The sequence below is a fragment of the Sinocyclocheilus anshuiensis genome, unplaced genomic scaffold, assembly GCF_001515605.1.
Source record: "Sinocyclocheilus anshuiensis isolate Anshui unplaced genomic scaffold, SAMN03320099.WGS_v1.1 scaffold815, whole genome shotgun sequence".
Lineage (NCBI taxonomy): Eukaryota > Metazoa > Chordata > Actinopteri > Cypriniformes > Cyprinidae > Sinocyclocheilus > Sinocyclocheilus anshuiensis.
The window spans coordinates 348,909-359,113 of record NW_015549621.1 but is presented as its reverse complement, the minus strand read 5'-3'; the positions used below and the strand labels follow the sequence as shown (position 1 = coordinate 359,113).

At 35.8% G+C, this 10,205-nt stretch overlaps 1 pseudogene; it reads left to right on the top strand.

Annotated features, from left to right (window-relative positions):
* LOC107659433 (ATP-binding cassette sub-family F member 2-like) overlaps positions 1–3,802 on the top strand; it is an 11,083-nt pseudogene extending 7,281 nt beyond the window's left edge.
* Positions 3,803–10,205: the final 6,403 nt, after the last annotated feature.

Below are 10,205 nucleotides of genomic sequence, written 5' to 3'. Positions count from 1 at the left end.
AACCGCTTGCGACAAGCCATGAATCGGGCCACACCCCCCGATCGTTCGGGGTGCAAATCGGGCTTAAAATCCGCCTTAAAATGCTCTAGTGTGTAGCCAGCCGTAGAAAACATTATTATAAGCTAACCGTTGTGAATCGGGCTAAAGTAAGGTGATAGTTTCGAACACTGGCTGGTTATGTACTTGCTCAAATATTGATTTCGGGTCATTTTTAACCAAAAAAAGTTCCGGACTGCAGCTTTAAATTAATCCATACTGAGTAAAAATATCCAGAGTTTATCATCGTTATCGATAGTAGGAGACAGATCTGGACTGCAGGCAGACCAGTCAAGCACATCCACTCAGTGTCTACGAAACCACACTGTTGTTGCACAAGCAGAATGAGGCCTGGCATTGCCTTGATCTTTTCCTAAGATTCTCTTTACAATCACAATTTATGCTTCAGCCTCAGTGGTACCTTCACACATATGCAAGTCACCCATGTTTCAAGTTTGACAACAGTTAAAGTGAAGTGACGTGTGGCCAAGTATTGTGACCCATACTCAAAATTTGTGCTCTGCATTTAACCCATCCAAGTGCACTGGCAATCCATCTCTTATCATTGGTTATACATACTATAAAATGCTACTAATGTGGGTTTGACCTCGTTTATTTAACAATTAACACAGCAGTTAATCAAGTACAAGATGTCCCGTTTTCTTTACTCTTTTCTCTTTACTGCAGCAGAGTGTGAGAAGCTGATGGAGATTTATGAGCGCTTGGAAGAGTTGGACGCAGACAAAGCTGAAGTTCGAGCCTCACGAATCCTCTTTGGACTGGGTTTTACTCCTGCTATGCAGCAAAAAAAACTGACAGATTTCAGTGGAGGCTGGAGGATGTGTGTGTCCCTTGCCAGGTTTGAAAATGACATTTAAATGTTTATTCAGTGTCAAAACAAAATATTTATTATATACTCGTGGAAATAGTGTTGAATAATCTAGTAATAAATAGTGAAAAAAAGTCTAGTCTTTCTGTAAAATGCAGTTTTGGTGATAGTTTTGTTAAAACATCTTCAAACATTAACATTTTCATAGTTTAATTAAAAATTTTTTTTTACAGATTATTATATATTTTTTTATTATAATGAGGCTCATTTTGTAGATTTTATTGGTAATCTTCATTTAATGAATTAACCAAAATCATCTCTGATCAAAGTTATAGTTTATCAATTTTATAAAAAAAAAGAGTGTGAGGTTTTGCTTATATTTAACTGACATTTTTATTTATTTTTTATTTATTTATTCAGTTTTAAGCGAATCCTTGTACTCATCTCACATTCTCAAGACTTTCTCAATGGTGTCTGCACGAACATCATTCATCTCCACCAGAGGAAGCTCAAGTACTACACTAAGTGCTGTAGCACAACGTTCACATGTTCAGTGCATCCAACTCACAGAATTCAAACTCCATCTATGTTTAGGAGGTTGTAGTATGCAAAAGCTTTGTCGTCCTCTAAAAATCTGTACTACCACCTTTAATAGGGGACCTGATCCTGAGGCTGCTCTTCCTTGTCTAGCCTTAAAAGGCCTGAAATCTGATGCTTTTATTACTGTTGCTAATTACGAACTGTTGCCGATCCTGAGTCTGGTTTATTAGCACACTTATCCCATATGTTAATAGTAACAAAGGTATGGAAGTGGTGAAAGTAAATGCTGTATGTAATGAAAAGTTTGTTTTTAGGGTAACTACGACCAGTATGTGAAGACCAGGGAAGAGCTGGAGGGAAACCAGATGAAGCGGTACAACTGGGAGCAGGACCAGATAGCTCATATGAAGGTGAAACAGTGTAGCCTTGTGGCCTTGTTACTCTTTTTAAATTGTATTTTTCTTTCATAGTCCTTGTACTTCACTGCTGCTATTCACCATAAGTATGTCATTGCAAAAATGATGTCATAATTATTCCCTTGGTTTCCTGTAGAACTATATTGCCCGTTTTGGTCACGGCTCTGCAAAGCTAGCTCGCCAGGCTCAGAGCAAAGAAAAGACACTGCAGAAAATGGTGGCCTCTGGCCTAACAGCTCGTGTGGTCAACGACAAGGTTCGTCATGCAGACAAATACACATTAACACACACACACTGTAGCTGGTCAGTGTGACATTTTGGTGTTCTTGCATGTCATTTTCTCTTGCCCAAGATCTGTTATCATCATGAAGCATCAGTTGAGAAATGCTTTGTTCTCACTTTGTTTAATTGACCAATACCATGACCAAGAAAAAAGAAGTGAATAGTGAGAACCATTTAAACCAAAAAAAACAGATAGACACAGGTTTGGTGAAAAAAAACAAAAACTTGTTTTTCAGCAATAATGTAGAATCAATCTAAGATATTCTTTTACAATGGTTGTCTGTAATTTCTTAAACAGGAATTTGCTGGTTTTACTAAGTGAAAAAGTGAAGTGACATGTGGCCAAGTATACCCATACTAGAAATTAGTGCTCTGCATTTATCCCATTTAGTGTGGACACCAATATAGTTGTCTTTATAGTTATTGTTCTTGGTGTGAACGGGACTGTATGCGCAGTACAAGGAATAACAGTAGTAAAAGCAAATATTTAATCAAATCTTATTATTTTTCAAAATTTATTATTTTTTACAGCATTTTATTTATAAAAATGTGGAGTTTGGCATTGACCTGGACACACAAGTTGCACTTGTGGGTCCCAATGGGGCAGGGAAGTTCACACTTCTCAAGCTACTGATGGGAGAGGTCAGTTATGAAGAATATATGATTTGACAGTTAAAGTCTTCCAAAGTTCTTAACAGTGATTCAGTTTTAAAGTCACTGGCATTCATTGGCCTGTGTTTTTGTCTCTCATAGCTTCTTCCCACAGACGGAATGAAAAGAAAGCACTCGCATGTCAAGATTGGCAGGTATCACCAGGTACTGTCTTCATAGAGTATGATTAGTTGTCTTGCTACTTGTGTCATTCTTTCCATTTTCATAACAGTTGTGTTATATGTATGTATATATAGAGAGAGACTTGTTTGTTACAGTTCTGAGCTTATAGTCACATAATTTACATGTTTCTTCATAATTTGATTATAAGCATGTTCGTTTAAAGTATTGGCAATTGTTTGCCTTGCATGGCAGAATCCCCACATGCTGTTTCTGGATGAGCCAACTAATCACCTGGACATTGAGACAATTGATGCTCTGGCTGAAGCCATCAATGAGTTTGAGGGAGGAATGATGCTAGTTAGCCACGACTTCAGACTTATTCAGCAGGTATATCTTGACAGCTAGTAAATATATCAGTTCTTAGATTTGTATGTCTTGTCCTAAAACAGCGTGTTTTCACATTTGACTATATGGCTTTGATCTGGATTGTGTGATGGATTATTTTTCCATCTCGTTCTAGGTGGCTCAGGAAATTTAGGTGTGTGAGAAGCAGACCATCACCAAATGGAACGGGGACATTTTGGCTTACAAGGAGCACTTGAAATCAAAAATTGACAAACAGACTCATGATATATAAAAAAACCCATGAGCTGGACAGACAAACTTTTCCATCATGGATTGATTACCCTCCTCTATTTCCCAGATGTGCATGACTGAAGGAACTTTGAATTGGACAATGAACCACAGTTTCCCAGCTGTTGATGTGGATTGCATTCCATTATACTGTCATCTAGGATTGTTGACCGCTTCCTCAAGAGCAATCGTTAAAGCGTTCCCTGGTCTTATATCTCTTAATGCACCTCTCAGATTTCCTCGCATCAGCACATCTGTTTTATTTAATACTGTAAAGGCAATAATGGTTTATTGGAATAAATAGATTTAATTATGTTGGTGCAGAACAGTAGAGAACATCAAGGTATGCAGAAAACAATTTTCAGAATATCCCACGTCACGGTCAAACCATAACATATAGTATTCATACCAAAATAATGAATGTAGACATAAAATACCATTTTAAACTGAACAGTGTGATCTCACAATAATGCATCCATGTGAATACACTTGGAACAACAAAGGGTGCTTCTGGAGGACTTACCTTTGTTACGCCTAATTGAACTGTTTCAGCAAGATGAGCTCACATCAGGCAAAACTGTTGTGCTTAGTTTACACACAGTACAGCCCATTCAGTTAGCTTGGCTTGTATCCGTGGAGAGAATCATATTAGTGATATAACAGCAAGCAATGATGCATTAATATGGTTTTTATATTTTAAACATTTTTAAATAGTTTCTCAAAGTAGCAAATATGCAAATACACAAACATGTTCATGTTTCACAATGAGGTACATTTATCAGTTCTAGTGAGCAGCAACTCCCTTTCTCTCATAAAATGCCAAGTCATGCAGGTTTCAGTGGTTGAGAAATGTTCCGGCCAACACTGTGTGTAAGTTTGTATTTCTAACCCAGCTATATTTTAGGGGCACATTTTTTTCTTCTGATTTTTCTTTATTTTACAGTGTCCTTGTTACGCGTTACATGTACTTACTATAGTAGTGAGTAAATTATGTATAATTGCATGCAACAACCCTAAACCAAACTCTAATCCTAACTCTAACCCCATAATAAGTGGATGTTGTTAATTAATAATACTCAGTACAATTGCACTTTAACAAGGACGCCGTTAAATAAAGTGTAACCGATTTTCTTCACTAAATCTGATAAGGTCCTCCTCCTAAGAACATCCTCCCCGTTTAGACAGGTAAACATGCAGATGTGCAACTGTTTCCAGTCTTGGGGTTGCACATCTGCATCTCTCCAGTGTCTCCAGTGTTGGGAAGGTTACTTTGGAAATGTGATAAGTTACAGATTACATGTTACCCTATTTAAAATGTAATAAGTTGTGTAACTATTTCATTTACTTTATTAAAGTAATGTAACTGATTACATTTGATTACTTTTTGGTTACTTTTTTACATTTCTAATGTTTTCAACTGTTAGTCATTTTCAAACATTTAAACCAGGCAGGTTATCCTTACAGTAGTGCTTCAACACCACAACCCCAATTCCAGAAAAGTTGGGAAGTTTTATAAAAATCAAGAATCTGTGATTTGTTAATTCTCTTGATCTTTTATTTAATTTGGAAAAGATTTCCAAAGTTTTCACTGACCAACTTAAATGTATTTTGCAAATATAAACAAATTTTGATTTTGATGGCTGCAACACCGTTATAGAATATCCAAATTAAACTCTTTAAGACAGTTCACAGTAAGCAGGTGAATTGGTAACTGGTGAGGGTGTCATGTTTGGGTATAAAAGAAGCATCTCAGCTGGATTATGGCTCATCATTTTGTGCCAAATTTCATGACAGAAGTGTCAAACAAATAAAAAATCACATTTCTCAATGCAAAATCACAAAGAATGTAGGTATTTTTCCAACTACCATACATAATATTGTGAAAAGATTCAGGGAATCCAGAGAAATCTCAGGAAACCTCAGTTGAGCCGCCATGCTGCAGTGTTAAATATAGACACATGGGCTCAGGAGTACTTTGGAAAACCGCTGTCACTTAACACAGTCTGCCACTTTATCAATAAATGCAACTTGAATCTCAGTTGCTCTTTGAGAAAACTATACATCAATTCTATGCAGTAATGCCGCCGGGTTCTCTGGGCCCGAGCTCATCTCAGATAGTCAAAAAGACAGTGGGAATGTGTGCTGTGGTCAGATGAGTCCACATTTTAACTGGTTTCTGAGAAAAATTAAAAATGTTTTCAGTCCCAAAGACCAAAAAACATCCAGACTTTTACCAGTGACAGATGCAAAAGCAAGCATCTGTCATGGAATGGGGGTGCAGCAGAGCAAATGGCATGGGTGACTGGAATATGTCCGAAGGTACCATTGACATGGAGGCATATATTGAAATTGTACAGAGACATGTACTGCCATCAAGATGACATATTTCATGGGAAGTGCATGGTTATTAGATCAAGACAATGCCAGGTCTCATTCTGCATGTGCTACAACAGCGTGGTTTCATTGACATTGAGCGAATGTGCTAGACCAGACTGCCTGCAGTCCAGATCTGTTAAATGAAATTAGAAAAAAGATTTAAGAAATTGTTCAATAGTTTTATATATACAGTCCATATATTTTTTATTCGAATGTCACAATATTCTCAAGGTTTACTGGGTTTTATTCTGTGATGCTTTTGTAGTGTGGGTTTGGTGAAATGTACTGAAGCTCAAGATGAAACAACAGGATTAAAGATGAACAATACTTAATAAAGATGGCACTGCCTGTCCCTATCATAAACATTCTTCAAAATGTAATCATTAGATCAATCACAATATATGAGATGATACAACCTTTTTGATATAATACAAGATTTGATTACTAATGTAATTCAGCAGTGTTTATTGTTCATTTACAAGTGAGAATAAAAATAAGTTGAAATTTCCTTCCAATACCCTGTTTCATGCATATACTGTCTCCAACTAATGCAAACCATGAAGTTGTGCTTGAGAATACATAAAAAATATACAGTGATCATTTCATTAAACGGAAGTGTCTTACCAAAGCTTTTTTTTTTTTTTTTTTTCATTTGCAACATATTTCTTATCAGGAACATGCACATTTTGTCATTATTGCAAATGCACATGACTTTCTAACAAGGGTTCAATATAAATATTGCTGTGTAACTTCCTCCTCACTCTTAGTAGAAGCAGATAGCGCTAGAGTTTAGGCTCTAGTTATCCTGCTGCAATGAAGCAAAAATTAACTCTACATTTGACTGGAGGCAAAATTTTCCTTATTTTCATCTTTATACAAGGAGTCTTGACAGATAAGAAGTCCAATGATCCATGGGTGAGACGACAACTTTACTTGCAATATTAATATTACTATATTAGTAATAAATATAGTAAAATAGCAATACTACATTTTATAGCATGACAACTGTTTATGAAAATGTTTATGTTTATGTTTAAGACATTTCTTTCTTGCTCTTTTTTTCCTCTCAGAATTTTGGGTTCCCACTAATAGCAGCATCTGAAGCTGATAGAGTGAACCCAGGGGTGGATTTCAGGTTTAATGAGGTGACGTCCTACTGTGTCCAGCCATGTCAGATAATGTCATACACTTTAGATCATTTATTTCAAGGTTTTTTGAGTATTTCTAGTAAATGTTTGATCCAGGCTACTGTGTTCCAAGTTTTAAAGCAGAACACCGTGTTTGATTTCTCTGCTTTAATTATTAGCCACCAGTGGTCATGGAGCTGTCAGGATCCGGTGATGACACACCTGTGGAGGAGCCATTCATCTTAGGAGTTGAAAGACTAAAGCAGGCAATTTAAACATTTAAAACTCTCTCTCTCTCAACTTATTATGATCTAAACAAATACATTTAGGTAAAATAATTCATGTTGTGTATTATTTTTTCCTGAAGTTATTCACAAAGAAGAACCAAGTCGATTAGAAGAAGAGCCAAGATGATTAAAAGAACTTGTAGACATGATTGTCCCACTGCCTGTCTGCATGAAACATTTTTATTTTTACATTGGAATCAATGTTGGCCATACGATTGAATTTTGTAGAATTAGGTAATGAATGAAAATGTCAGATGCAAAAAAAAAAAGTTCAAACATTTTTTTAAATCAAATTATATTCATATTCAACAATAAAAAATGACAAAGACTATGTGTATAATTGTACAGGAAATATTAAGAATAAGCATGTATCTGGGATTATTAGCAGAAATAGATTTGAATACAATGCAATACAATATTAAATTAAATTAAGATCACGGTTGTACTGTTTATCATGCATCATCTTGCTCGGGTGACAATAAATGCTTGGAAATAATAGGCCATCTGACGTCTTTTCATGGACCAACATCTACTCCAGGCTATTGGAGAATCCAAGTAATAATTATTAATTTGAGTAGTAATAAGGGCTGCAGGCTGGTCAGTACAAATTCCCTGACTTTTTACTAGTATGTCAGTTTGCATGTTATTTGTATATTTTGTTGAATTCACTGTTAATTTAACAAGCGTTTAAGTCATTATCGTAACTGCCTCGGAATGCATGCTATTACACAATCAGATGTTTGAAACCCACTCAGTAACTTCACAGTAAAACCAGCTGCTTTGTTTTTGTAATTACCGCCCCTATAACTAATTCAATTGTTATATCAGCAGTCTTATTACTAAGTTTAATTTGAAGTAGTTTCATATCTTCACCTTTACCAAATCATACACTTTATCATACACTTTCATTCTTGAACATACACTGCCCCTTTTTATCTCAAAATGTAAATATGCCCCTCTGATAGATAGATAGATAGATAGATAGATAGATAGATAGATAGATAGATAGATAGTATAGGGTTAAGAAGGGTTAGTTATTTTTGCACTGTAGATAGTATAGGGTTGGGTTATTAGCCTACCATTGCAACTAACAATAATAATAAATACAAAACAAAATCCATAGATAGCATGTAAGTTTTTTCCCTAACAAAATTAAAATAAAAATGCAAATGCTTAAATTATCAAATAATAAATCAAACTCTCAAAATGGCTTCTCAAATGAGCAAGCCAATGCTCAAATGCAATTTCATTTCCTCATTAGGGAAAGCATGAACTGTTTCAAAAATCAAATAAAAAATAATTTGTATTTGATATTTAATTTTCATTATCAACCCAGTATAAGCCTGTCATAATTAAATCTATAATCCAATGCTCAAATCATAAATCAAATGCTAAAACGGGCATCGCAAATTATAAATCAAATGCTCAAATACAAATGAGGAGCCTGGCCCCTTTGATCAGGGCCCTTGGAATTGTCTTAAACTTCCCACATTACTGCACCCCTGCTCCTCATAAACCTGATCTCTGCTGCAACATTAATACTCTTCAAGTTTTGTATAAGAAAAGTCACGAAAAACAGCCGAGGTGGAATATTCTCTCAGAATTAAATAAAAAATAATATATTCTTTAATGAATTCGTCACATTATAATGGTCAGGGGATGGCGCTAAATGTATATTGTCTTAAACAACATTATTAAAAATGAAATACAATAGGCCTAAATACATACGAATATAGGACTGTCAGTTTTGAATGATTTAAGCTTAGTTTAATGATTATAGCCTATACTGAAAACCAAATGTAGCCTATAGGCTATTGAGTGCATTAAGCATAGGCTAACATTGCATAACAGAACCTCTATTACACAAAGCTGTCACAGAAGCATGTATAATTACAAACATTTACTATTCCACACCTGTTTCACACATACTCCGTTTGCAGTGTGTTCTTTTCCTTTCCCATGTTGAGCATTCACTCGATGCGTTCCGAGTGGTAACGTATGTAGGCCTATATGCAGCATCGCAGCGATCGTTCCCGAGTCTATTTTATTTTTGCTGTGCTGCACATGCTGAATTAAAAGTTACAGGGCATTGCTCACGTTAAAAATGTACATGGATTGATAAGAAATGTATTAATTGCACCATAAATGCATATAGGCTAATTAAAGTACGTTTAGCTAGGGGTAAAGCAAGGCACAGGCACTGGCACCGGCAGACGAGCCACGAGCTCTTTTTTATATGTTCTACATTTCATGTATTTATGTAACACATATTCTACATTACAAATACATTTAGAACGAACAATAACTGCTGTACAAAGAGTAAAAAAAAACAAAAACAAAAAACATACCTAATGCAGAAAAGCCGCCTCTTTTTCCGAATTGCGTAGATGACTATCTTTCTTTCATCTCTTCTGATAAATTTTCAGTCAAATCGTTTTCTGTGTGCTAGATCAGAGCTAGAGCCCTGCATTTCGCCCTGGGCCCGACATTTTTACGCCCCTCGGGACGGGCTTCGGGACTATTTTCACGTCATAGTTCAGACGCGGGCCAGACTGTTTTAGGCTTCTCCTTACTTTTATATTTTAAACATCAATTACTGATGAAAAAAATTGCCGCTCTGGTGGAAACAACACGAGACCGTGCTACCGCGACTGTCAAGGGATGCGTTTCCCAAAAGCTTCCAGAGGTGTAAAGTATTGGCGTAAATTAGTTACTGTACTTGAGTATCTTTTCAGATACTTTGTAGTTGTACTGAGTATCAAAGATATTAGCAACATTTACTCTCTACTTCGCTACATTTTTGAATGAGTATCTGTACTCTTTACTCCACTACATTTGAAATGAGTGTTGCAGTTACACATTACATTTTGCATGGACCTAGTTTTTTCTGCAGCAGTTTATTTCT